Genomic DNA, 13,551 nt, shown 5'->3' with positions numbered 1-13,551 from the left:
GTGAGCCATGATTACCACCAATCACACATAACAGGTGAAAGTCAACACAGATAACAAGTCATTCAGCTGTAATCACAGCTATCAGGCAAGCAGGGTGCAAGTTCCCTTAAAAATAAGAACAGTATGGATACAAACCAAACCATGAGAAATTCAAAACATTTCACCTCTACAGGTAAGATGGGTCACATACACAACTTTCCTTTATTAATCAACCAAATGAAAATCACAGTGTTTCAAGTGATTACACGCTGAAACATCCAGCAGAAAAGGTGGCGTTCCTCACAGTGTGTGGTACAGGAAAGAGGTGTGTGTTTATTTAGTCTATTTCAGGCTGCTGTCCGCATCTGTACATCACACACTGTGCGGTGACATCATTACACCCTTTCATTTTGGAAAAAAGATTGTGCATTTATTTTTGAAAGTTGTAGTCATGCCAAACCCTCCACAGCTAGACTTTTATTTCTATTGTGACACAACTGTCTGTGTGTGCACAAAACACACATTGCCGGAGGAAAAACAAAAGACAGATTCTAGTCTTCTCAGTTTTAAATCATGTTTAGAGTCAGACTATGTGTTTTAATACATGAAATACATGAACCGTGGGATACAAATATGCACCATAATATTCCTTTAAATATACAGTGGCAAGAAAAAGTATGTGAACCCTTTGGAATTATCTGCGTTTATGTATTAATTTGTCTTAAAATCTGGTTTGATCTTCATCTAAGTTACAATAATGAACAAACACAATCTGTTCTAACTAATAACACACAAACTATTGTATTGTTCTTGCACATATTGAATACATCATTCAAACATTCACAGTGTGGGTTGGAAAAAGTATGTGAACCCCTAGGCTGACGACAGCAACAAAAGCTCATTAGAGTCAGGAGTTGGCAAACCTGGCATCCAATTAATGAAATGAGATTGAAGGTGTGGGTTAGAGCTACTTTGACTTATAAAAAGCACTCAAACATTTTGAGTTCATTATTCACAAGAAGCATCTGCTGACGTGGATCATGCCTCACAAAAAATCTCAGAAGACCTACAATCAAGAATTGTTGCTTTGCATAAAGCTGGAAAGGGACACAAAGTTATCTTGAAGACATTAAATATTCATCTGTCCACAGTTAGACAAACTGTCTATAAATGGAGATGATTTAGTACTATAGGTACTCTCACTAGAAGTGGCCGTCCAGTCAAGATGACTTATAAAAAGCACTCAAACATTTCAATTTGCAAAATCTCGTCAGTGTGCAAAAGATGTGCACAAATCAGAATAGCGAATAAAAAAATAAAAAAATAAATAAAAAGTAAATAAATAAAATTGCATCTTGCTGCGATTTAGAAACTGCACATGCTCATGTCACATTTTATTGTGATTAATTGCCCTACTAGCAAGAAAACATAAAGGTATTAAGGTTCATGTACTGTACATATGCTGTTAAGTTTTGCTACTAAACCTGAAAATAAGTTTTTCAATCAAAACAGAAATGCACTGGAGTTTGTCTGCTGCAGATGTGTCGCAAGAAATGCAAAGAATGCCATTATAGGTGAATTATAATTAGGGATGGGTATTGATACAGATTTTCCGATTTGATTCCAATTCAGAAGCTTACAGATTTGATTCCGATCTCGATTCAATATCGATTCATATGGGTACATTTCTTTTACAACATCCATTTTGCTTGCGTATAAAATACATTCTCTCTCAGCTAATGCTCTTAACTATAAAAGTAACCATCTAGGCAACCCTTCTAGCTACAATTTGAAAATATAATTTATTTAAATTATATAATTTGTTTTATCAAACTGGTCACATTTTAGCTGTTGAAACATTTTCAAATTCAGCTTATTCCATCAATGAATGTCTTGAAACTGCATATGTTATGTTGCATATATTTGTTACGTTTTATTGTTTGCTTGCATAATTTGTACAATTTACAAGTATTAACATTGATCTGTAGAAAACGTGCTTTATCGGTACTGTCTCTTTAAGACTAGCGGCATCAGCCAGTAGCAAATAATGCGAGAAGTCGTGCCGAATTTCTTTAGCACATCCATGTATGATTACAATTGAATGTTTCTTTTTTTCTTTTTCTTTTTCGATCAACAACTGACTTTAAAAAAACAGAAAGGATAATAAAAGAGACATTATGCAAAGACAAATGGATTTCTGGACTCGTCTTTGGACACAAAGAACAAGTTAAACCAAATTTTACTCTCAACATGCAGTGAAAGGGCTCCAATAACTTCTCCACTATACTACTCAATCACTGCTGAGTGAAATCTGAACATATATCAGCCAGTGGCTAATCATAGATATTTTTGGTTGCATAATGTGAGATTTGGTTGCACATGCAAGTGATTTACTTGCATTAATAGAGGGTTGCAACAGAGTAAAAGATCGATCTTGGGGTTTAAGAAACAATATTGTTCAAACGAGGATCGCGATGCATCGGAAAATCCATATTTTTGCCCAGCCCTAATTATAATATAGTGTTTGACTTCTGCAAAAACTACTTCAACACTAGCAGTTCACTTACATACACGAGTCCGTATTGCTTTCATACCAATTGCTTTGACAGGGACAGTGTTCGAGAAATCTTTTTTGCAGTTTAATTTGGTAACGCTCTAGTGGCATTAAAATGACAAACTTCAGCTTTCAGCATCATGTCAATGTGTGACTGCAGTTGTTTGCATCATCAGTACATCTCTCATTCCATCTCTGTTTCTCTCAAACATTTCCTTATTGCTGGTGAACTCCATTGACTACTGATTTCCAGCCAACTTACCAGTGTCCTCCACAGAGGCTATCAGTTCAACCCTGTCGATGATTATGTCACTTCCAGACACGTGCACATACAATCAGACCTCATTTCTCCATAACAATCTCCCACACACCCCCTTCCTCACCGTACCAGTCCTGTTATCTCCTCCAAACGGTTTCTAAATGTCAAATTAAATTGAAGACATGGCAGGTGATTCTCTCTAGATTTAAAGCCAATTAAAGAGGGGTGTGAGACAGTCCCAAAACAGAGGATGCTGGGATATAATGGTTCTTTCTATAGCAGCATTTAAAGCTTTGGAGTAACGACTGCTCTGTCTCATCAATATTTCATACCAGACAGTAGGAGGAGGAACTGATTTTAAGACTAAAGTTGATGAAAAAGTGATCCCATCCGATCTAACAGATGTAACGCAGAGGACATAAATGAATGAAAAATATCATACTGAACTGCATGTGAATTATGGATGTGTGCTGGTGGTTGAAAAGCTGCATTTGCTGTCGCCTCTGAATAATGAGGCCAGTCCGCAGCATAAACACGCATAGATGACATACAACTAGTGCTGTGCAAAACTGCTCTGCCAGCGAACGATGCAAACTCACAAACACACACACACACACACACATACATACATACACACACACAGCTGAGCTGTAGCAGGGATGGTACAGGAAGGTAAAAGAAAAGATTGCACTTGTTGAAGAAAAACGCAAAATATCTGGTACCAATCCTGATTCATCTTAACCTTTGGGGCAACACACACATACACACACACACACACACAAATACACAATCCTACAGATGGGAAATTGGTAGGCGGTTACTATCTACAGTATTTCACACATTTGAAGGACCATTTTTGTAGAGAAAGCTGTTTTAGTCTCTTGACTGATAATGAAACTTCTTCAACCAATGGGTTTACAACCTGACTCATCATTATATGAAAATAAACTGAGTTGCTTATGTTTTATAAATGAATCACTGTGTGTACACAACTAATTTTAAAATAAAATTCTGGGTTAAAATACTGATGTATAAAATAGCAAATCTCATCTTGTTTTGGAAGTGTAGCCTGTGTAAAAAACCTGGCATGCAGACAGTTCTGTTAATTGAAATTAATCGCAATGCCAATATCAAGAGAAATAATCTGCAATTATAACTTGTCATAATTATTCAGCCCTTCTATCAACAGCATGTGCATTATCAAAACATGTTGCCAGTTATATCAGAAAATAATTTATACTCATTCAACTTTGTAAAAACACAAAACATTTCAAATAATGCATATACAACGTAAGTCTATGGGGCAATCATTGAACAGTGGCAAGAAAAACTATGTGAACCCTTTGGAATTAACTGCATGTATGTATACATTTGTCATAAAATCAGGTTTGATCATCTAAGTTACAATAATGAACAAACACAATCTGTTTTAACGAATAACACACAAATTATTGTATTGTTCTTGTACATATTGAATACATCATTCAAACATTCGCAGTGCAGGTTGGAAAAAGTAAGTGAACCCCCTAGGCTAATGATGTCAACAAAAGCTAATAAGAGTCAGGAGTTTGTAAACCTGGCATCCAGGTAATGAAACAAGATTGGAGGTGTGGGTTAGAGCTACTCTGACTTATAAAAATCTCAGAAGAATTGTTGCTTTGCATAAAGTTGGAAAGGGACACAAAGTTATCTCGAAGACATTAGATATTCATCTGTCCACAATTAGAGAAACTGTCTATAAATGGAGATAATTTAGTACTGTGGGTACTCTCACTAGAAGTGGCCGTCCAGTCAAGATCACTACAGAATGCTCAATGAGGCAAAAAAGATCCCTAGAGTGACAGATAAAGATTTGAAGGAATCACTGGAACTGGTTAACATCTCTGTTCATGAGTCTACTATATGGAAAACATTAAACAGGTATGGTGTCCATGGCAGGACACCACAAAGGAAGCTGCTGCTTTCCAAAAAAAACATTGCTGCTGCCTAAAGTTTGCCAAAGACCACCTTGACACTCCACAACGCTACTGGGAAAATGTTTTGTGGACTGATGAAAGTAAGGTTGAATTGTTTGGGAAGAACATGCCGCACTTGGCATAAAAAGGGCACCGCATACCAACATGAAAACATCATCCCAACGGTTAAGTACGGTGGAGGGAGCATCATGATTTGGGGCTGCTTTGCTGCTTCGGGGCCTGGACCGCTTGCCATCATCAAGGGAAAAATGAATTTCCAAGTTTCACAAGATATCCTACAGTATGGGTGCCTGGGTAGCTCAGCAAGTAAAGAATGGCTTCAAAAAAAGAAAATCCACCTTTTGGAGTGTCCCAGTCAGAGCTCAGACCTTAACCCAATAGAGATGCTGTGGAATGACCTCGAGAGAGCCGTTCACACCAGACATCCTAAGAATATGACTGAGCTGAAGCAGTTCTGTAAGGAAGAATGATCCAAAATTCCTTCTGAACTGGAAACACTCAGTTGATGTTATTGCTGCCAAAGGAGGATCAACCAGTTAATAAATCCAAGGGTTCACTTACTTTTTCCCCAGCATAGTGAATATTTAAAGGGATGTGTTCAATAAAGACATGAAAGATTATAATTGTTTGCGTGTTGTTAGCTTAAGCACATTGTGTTTGTCTTGTTACTTTGATAAAGATGAGATCACATTTTATGACCAATTAATGCAGAAAACCAGCTAATTCCAAAGGGTTCACATACTTTTTCTTGCCACTGTATATTTCTTTGAACACAGAACAAAACCCATGACCTCTTCACAACATCATTCACAACATCAAGACATAAACATGAAGGGTTTTGCATCAATTCATCATCTTAGAATTTGCTGATACTATGATTACACAACGATTAAGGTGTGAGGAAATATGTTCTCAATTGATGAACCTTAAACCTGATCAAACAAGACTCATCTATCTTTATCACAATTATATAACTAAACGACAGTTTCTCCCTCTTCTATAATTCATGTTTATATTGCAATATGACTGTGCTGAAGATTATGCAATAATTAATTTACAACCTATTTTATGGATTGCAGCACTTCTAGTCACACCTGTAACCAAACACGTCAACAAATCTGGTGCTAAATCTGGTGGTTTGTTTGGTTTGCTTAATATTCTTAACATTGAATCGATGGTGATGTTTGTTAATTTCATGTAACTTGCATATAACTGCAAACAACACAGGAATTAAACACTAATCTGCTCTCTTATAGACTTCTGACTTCTGAGAGCGGTTGTGTGTGTTGGCTCAAGTTCACCATGCAACAATGCAAGGAAAAGTCTTCTAGCAAGTCACCGCGGCATCAGCAGCTTCCTCACACACACAGTTACTGGCCCGGCCTGTGAGGTCATTTCCTGTACAGGATGCAATGCTGTATCTGATTGGCTGAGAGTCCTCATGAACACAATCTCACATGGTAAAGTGACATATGTAAACACAATCACATTCATATGTGCAATATGACTGCACTGCAGTGGTATGGAGGACATATTGGGCAAGAAGAGAAACTGCAGATGAATCTTTAGAAAGCAATATCCCTCTCATCTGTACAGACACATTAAGTATCCTCAGTCGTGCACACTATCTCAGTGCAAGTAAACAGCTGTTTTGCACATCAAGTAAAACCATTGCCTCAGACCCCGTTCACACTAATCCGTTTTTCACTTTAAAGCACGTTGATTTTGTTACCTTTGCACCTCTCATCCACACTAGAACAGCGTTTTACTTTCTAATACTTGATGTCATTCAAGTTCATCTGGCCAAAATCAAGGTTTTTTTGTTGTTGTTGTTGTTGTTCGTTTCAGTGGTTTGCAAAACTCGTTTGGGCAAACTTTGAGGAAAATGTCATACCGTCTGCTAATCACCTTCTTACTGCCATTGGTCCAAGATGATGATGTGATAAGTGGGTGTGACTGGGGACTTCTTTTCCGGTTCATTTCATCGCTCCAGTCCGTCGAGGTCAGACACAGGTAACGGGTAATAAGTAACAACATCAACTTGAAGACGTTGGAGTGCCGAGTTGATGACCTGTTGCAGACATACCCACATCTTTACGATCGTTTGCGTAGAGACATTAAAGACCCCAAGATGGCCTAGAACTCCTGGAAGGAAATTGCTATGAAGCTTGGTGTTGATGACTTGGAATTAGGCAAAGCAACATGGAGAAACATCCAAAGCAAATTTGGAAAAGCAATGAAAAGGATGAAGGGCAAGAGTGTAGATGAGGTGTCGAGCACCAAAGTACTCAGACTGTTCTTGGAAACGTCCTGGCTCAAATCTTTATTTCGGCATCGACAAACTGTGTCCAAAAAGTAAGCTAACGTTATCCAATCTGTGATATAACTTTGGCTACCTAGTCAGCTGTAGCAATGCCAGATGTTTGCGATACTTGTCTTCTCTCACCGCTGCCATGTTTGTTGCGTGTTGTTGTTGTCAACTGTTGTCACGTATTTAAATGCCCCTCCAAAACAACGCCCCCAGGGGTGTGGGCGGTGTCTGAATGATTGTAAACAGTATGCCATTGCTCGGCTGTTTTGAACTTCTTTTTACCTCTGAACGAAGAAGAACTTCTAAGGAAGTAATATCGGGGACTTCCCCCAAAAATGTGTCTCAGACTGCAAAATCATGGCAAGTGTTGCAACAGTGTAGACACATACACACACACACACATTGTGTCCTAATCTGATCCACCCACGGTTAAGCTTTAAGCCTAGATGTAAACAGGTCTGGCCCCAGATAACAGAAGCACTCTATACTCCGGTCACTATTAAACTGAACATCACCACGAGCAAACGCTTCTTATGGATTTTACAGCAGCAGGTGTTTGTGAGAAACCCCATATGTCCACACTGCTCATAAAACAACTTTTGATGTCATTCACCATGGGCAGAGAATATTAATGATAAATGAACGACTTCCTTCAGTACTTCTGCTGTTAATATTACATGAGTAACTGATTTCTGCTTATGGAATTATTCAACAGCACAAACTCATCCACAAACACACACATACATACACACTCCACAGCAGTTAAGATGCAAACCAACAGATATCCTTAAGAACATCAGAGGTATCATTGGATATTTATATAAAGCACATTAATAACTGAGTGACAAACAAACAAGCAGTTAAAATGGGGGTTAATTCTGCAGCAGAATGAATTGGGATGAAATGTGTATTGTCTGATGGCTGACAGTGTGAGTTCAAGCATGAAAGACAGCGCCGCAGGTAGACACGGCATGACAGAACATCTGCAAACAGATCAGACAGGCAGAACAGAACTCTTCATGAAGAAGCTAAAGGGCATCGCAAGCTTAAGTTGATCGTAGATACTATTGGCACCAATGGTTTCTATGATCTACTTAGACTTATGATGCTTTTGGGAAACGCAGCCCAGGCCGGTTAATCAGACGATATTTGGCCATTGTGATTATCGGCATCAGCCGATAACCGTTTTCACTTGGCCGATTAACAAGAGTGTCAACTTTCACTTGGCTCAGTCTTTTTTATTTTCTCCCCTTTTTCTCCCCAATTTGGAATGCCCAATTCCCAACGCACTCTAAGTCCTCATGGTGGCATAGTGACTCGCCTCAATCCGGTTGGCGGAGAATGAATCTCAGTTGCCTCCGCATCTGAGACCGTCAATCCGCGCATCTTATCACGTGGCTTGTTGAGCGCGTTACCACAGAGACACAGCGCGTGTGGAGGCTTCACGCTATTCTCCGCGACTCACCACGTGCCCCACCGAGAGCGAGAACCACATTATAGCGACCACAAGGAGGTTACCCCTTATGACTCTACCCTCCCTAGCAACCGGGCCAATTTGGTTGCTTAGGAGACCTGGCTGGAGCTGAGCTACCCAGGCCCCACTTGGATCAGTCTTAAAACCAATAGACAAATCTGGGCTGCGCTTCCCAAAAGCATCATAAGCCTAAGCAGAACGTAGAAACCTTTGGCGCCAGTGGTGTTTACGATCAACTTAAGCTTGCGATGCTTTTGGGAAATGCAGCCCAGGCTGGTAAATTGACAAATGTATCTACAGATTTGTCAATGCATAGTCAACACTTTCTGTTTATACAGATTTGAGGAAATATTCCATAAAATAAGTGTTTGTTTCACTTTAGAAATTTGGTGTACATCTGATTTGCTGTTTTTAATTTTATTAAGTTTAATGGCATTTATATCAGCCATCCTACTCTCTCGATATCAGTATCGAACACTACTGCCACTAAACCTTCCTGTTTGAACAACAGCATCTTTAACAGAGTATAAAATTGTGTTCAGCAATCTCAGAATAAAGCATCTACAGAACTATCTGTCTTTTCACACTCAATATTAGTCAAATAATGCAGAGCAACCATTAACAAGTCCAACCTGAGTGTCAGTAATCTCTCAAGCTTTCATTCAGAGAGGAAATGGCTTAGCTACAGCAAATATAAATCTGAAGCAGATCAAAATGTTTCATTTTTTATGATGACTACTTTGAATGAGGTGTCAAGGACTGTGACAAACCCTTTAAGGACTTTTCTTTCACTGAGAAATTACATCAGAAAATGATTTGCGCTCAGACAACTGACATACTCTGGAATTAGTTTTAAAAAATGAGTTAACACAGATGCGGTGAGGTTTCTAAAGCAGCTGTTGGAGCAAATGTGTTAGCAAAAATTATAGTTGTCATGATTTCCCATTCACTTCGAAGTTCACCCTGCAATCATTTACTTCTGCGTTCCAAAACCCAGAAGTGTGAAAAGGGTCCATAGGTCTCTAGCCCCAGCCATGGGTACCATCATGTTTTTAGGACACGGTGGCCAGGGTATTACCATCTGATAGCATTACTTTACCATGGTACACCATTTCCTGTTGAGTTTCAAGTAGTGCCATGGCTTTTTGGACATGGGTCCAAGACAATAGGTGGGTTTCCATCCAACTATTTTTATGCACATTTTGAAATTGCGCATAAGAATCCTGAATGGAAATGCCTGATGTGCGAATAAACTTTCTAAATTCGCTTAAAATGTAATGCGCTAGGAGGAGGTGGATCTTCTAGAGTTTCGCATTAGTTAAAATGCACATTAAGGTGATGGAAACGGTTTATTCGCAAAACAATGGCGTGTTTTGACCATTCATGCATGTGTTATGAGTGTGCGACAGCTTGATGTGACGAGCCCTTGGCACACAATTCTTTGAACATAGCGCTTGTCATTTGGAAGTGTTTTTTTTTGAGGGTGGGGGAGATTCTCTCCCCAATTTGGAATACCCAATTCCCAATGTGCTCTAAGTCCTCGTGGTGGTGTAGTGACTTGCCTCAATCCGGGTGGCGGAGGACGAATCTCAGTTGCCTCCGCGTCTGAGACCGTCAATCCGCGCATCTTATCACGTGACTTGTTGAACACGTTACTGCGGAGACCTAGCGCGTGTGGAGGCTTCACGCTATTCTCCGTGGCATCCAATCTCTACTCACCATGCTGAACTACCCAGGCCCCCATTCGGAAGTGTTTATCCCACAGCTGGTCGATAAAGTGTGTCCTCACAATCCACCAGAACAATTTTGAGAGCGGGCGCTCCCAGGTATGCGGAGACTGGCGGTGTGTGTGGGCATCGCAGCTATTTCAGCACACATTATATCAGATATTACACTTATTCTGTGATGTCTTGTGGATGCATTTAATAAAATGAAATACTTGCGCCAATCTTGCAAATACTACTGTCTCCAAAGCAGGGAGAGGTCATTCAGCGACTCCATCACGACAATTCGTTGAATTTTTAAAAATGCGCTTAAAATGCGAAACATTTTGGATGGAAACCCTACAACTCTCATTTTTAAATAACTTGGCACAAGAATATGGTAATCATTCAGTAACATATCAAAGAACGCCATGGTTCTCTACCATGGTATCCCTTCAATACTTTTAAGGGTTGTTGAAAAATGGAAACTCTACTTTTTTAACTTTGTAAAGCTTTTTCACAGGACAACTGATGAAAAAAAAAATAGTTTAGACAGTTGTTAAGTCCCTTTAAATCGCGCACTTCATCGATGTAGTAGCGTACAAACCACACAGAATCAAACATCAGAAACAATACAACATAAGCAACAACCTTCTCATGTTAAAAGAACTTAAAAGTAACAAAAATATACTTAAAAGTGACGATAATTACCGTTAGGAGAAATTACGGCTCCGCATTCCACAGACTCACTGCGCTCGCGCTGACATAAACACACATTCATACTCGTATATATATATTTATCAATACACATACAGATGGACAATATCGTCCTGACCGAGACCCAACTTGACCAAACATTCAAAGAAACACGTACAGAAACTGTTTCAACACAAACTCAAACCGCAGCGCGTGTCTTGAAATGCCGCATTAGCAGCTCAACATGAGCAAAAAGGGCCGTTTTAACGAACACACGCTCAGAAAGTTGCTGGGAAGCTGCTGAAGAACTATGGAGTTATATTTGTGCCACAATTCTGTACGTACAAGATGAAAATTCAGCGCACCAAAAGTTATTTTGCACGCGCAAGATATTTTGAGTGCAAAAAAATGTTCTGCGCGCACAAGATGATATTTTGAGCGCACAAAAAATTCTGCACGCACAAGATGAAATTAAGCGCACAAAAAGTTATTTTACACGTGAAAGATTATATTTTGAGTACACAAAAATGTTCCGAGCGTGCAAGATGAAAGTTTGAGCGCACAAAGTTATTTTACACGTGAAAGATGATATTTTGAGCGCAAAAAACATTTCTGCACGTGCAAGATGAAATTGAACGCACAAAAAGTTATTTTACACGTGCAAGATGATATTTTGAGCGCACAAAAAAGTTCTGCGCATGCAAGATGAAATTAAGCGCACAAAAAATTCTACACGCACAAGATGAAATTGAGCGCACAAAAAGTTCTTTTGCACGTGCAAAATATTTTGCAAGATGGAATTTTGAGCGTAGATATTTTACGCGTGCAAGATTATATTTTGAGCGCACAAAGTTATTTTACACATGCAAGATGATATTTTGAGCGCACAAAAATGTTCTGCGCGTACAAGATGAAATTGAGCGCACAGAAAGTTTTTACATGTGCAAGATTATATTTTGAGCGCACAAAAAAGTTCTGCTCATGCTAGACGAAATTGAGCACACAAAAAGTTATTTTACACGTGCAAGATGATATTTTGAGCATACAAAAAATTGTCTGCATGCACAAGATGAAATTGCGCACAAAAAGTTATTTTGCAAGTGCAAGATATTCTGAGTGCAAAAAAAATGTTCTGCATGCACAAAATTATATTTTGAGCGCACGAAAATGTTCTGCACGCTCAAGATAATATTTTATGCGCACGCTTGAACTCAATTTTGTAAAGCATTGTATCTTCTAACAACAATAAATTCATTTTGAACAAACAAAAATCAATTTTGCACGAATAAAGTTTATTTAAATGTGAATTTACTCAGAATTCTTAAATTTAGCTTTCTCCTACTACCCACTCTGCCTGCAAAATTTTTGCATGCTCAAAATATAATCTTGCGAACGCAAAAAAATTTTGTGCGCTCTAAATATAATTTTGTGCGCGCAGAATTGTGGCACAAGTATAGCTCCATAAAGAACCTCCTCCCTTCCTCCCCTCCGTGTCTGACTCCGACAGGCGCCGATGAGAGAAAAAAAACACCCGCTGCTGTTTTCTCCCCCAAACAGTTTCTGCATAAATTCCAGGGGAAACGGAGATCTAACTTCACAATCCATAATGACGTGTATGTGCGTACTTACCGCGCTCTTGCAGCCGTTATATTCCAAATGTGAATCGCGTGAACGCGCGGTGATGTGTGTCGCGCTCCCTGTGCTGCATGAACTGCAGGGCGCTGAAGAGCTCGAGCTTCAGTCCGGAGTCAGAGTCACTCCTCCCGGGCGGGGCCAGACAGCAGCACACATGCGTCCACATTCTACAGGAAATTACTGCTCATCTCTTTTAAATGTCTACCTATGAGATTGACAGATGTTGCTTCTAATGCAAAGAAGGGCACTTTAAAATGATTAATGACTTATATCCAGCAAACAAATTTTCGAGAGTAAGATTTAACGTTGTTACTTCAATATGTCAAATGAAACAGCTGAACATTTGTTTTTTCACTGTAATTTGGTGCAGACCTTTTGTAATGATGTATGCAATTTAATTAAATAAAAAAAAATATCTGTTATACCTTTTATTTATTCTGCAAGTTTGTACAATTCTGTAAAATATTTAAATATTAATATATAAATATTATATTGAAATAATTAAATATTGTCAAATTTGGTTTTATAATTAAGGGGGAAAAAAGTTTCCTTTGTTTTGAATAATCTGATGCTTTTGTTAACATATTTTCTACATCAGTGTCTATTCTTAAAATCACCACCCCTACTACATGCTTACAAAATGGAGCTGTCTCTGTATTTTTATGTGGAAAAAAGGATGAAAAATCCCCAAGCCAAAAAATTATATATTTCTCTCACACTGTAGTTATCTCATATAAATAAATAAATAAATAGTTGACTCAGCTCAAGCTTAATTTTGTACTATTCTTACTAGTTTTAATCAAGTGGTCCTAATTAAACAGTACTTGAAATGTCACATTTTGGAATCATAACTCAAATATATATGTTCTTTCAATTTTGGCTTCGAGTACTGCTAACTCAAAATTATACAGCTGTGTGGGTTACCCATAAACCCTTGTGCTTGAATAAATTATGTATGTTTGGT

The 13,551-nt window shown here is 38.6% G+C and overlaps 1 protein-coding gene across 2 annotated transcripts in view; it reads right to left on the bottom strand.

The window, feature by feature from the left end:
* LOC127445777 (protein phosphatase 1 regulatory inhibitor subunit 16B-like) overlaps nucleotides 1-12,846 on the bottom strand; it is a 78,660-nt gene extending 65,814 nt beyond the window's left edge. The window contains exon 1 of one of the 2 annotated variants that reach the window (XM_051706100.1): nucleotides 12,582-12,846. The gene's annotated coding sequence lies outside the window, so the exon portion shown is untranslated. Of the gene's footprint in view, nucleotides 1-10,967; nucleotides 11,208-12,581 lie in introns of those variants that run through there. The other variant, XM_051706101.1, reaches the window with a different exon arrangement.
* Between the last annotated feature and the right edge of the window lie 705 nt (nucleotides 12,847-13,551).

The sequence above is a fragment of the Myxocyprinus asiaticus genome, chromosome 9 (assembly GCF_019703515.2).
Source record: "Myxocyprinus asiaticus isolate MX2 ecotype Aquarium Trade chromosome 9, UBuf_Myxa_2, whole genome shotgun sequence".
Taxonomy (NCBI): Eukaryota; Metazoa; Chordata; class Actinopteri; order Cypriniformes; family Catostomidae; genus Myxocyprinus; species Myxocyprinus asiaticus.
The sequence above is the reverse complement of the archived record's forward strand: the minus strand, read 5'-3'. Positions and strand labels throughout refer to the sequence as shown.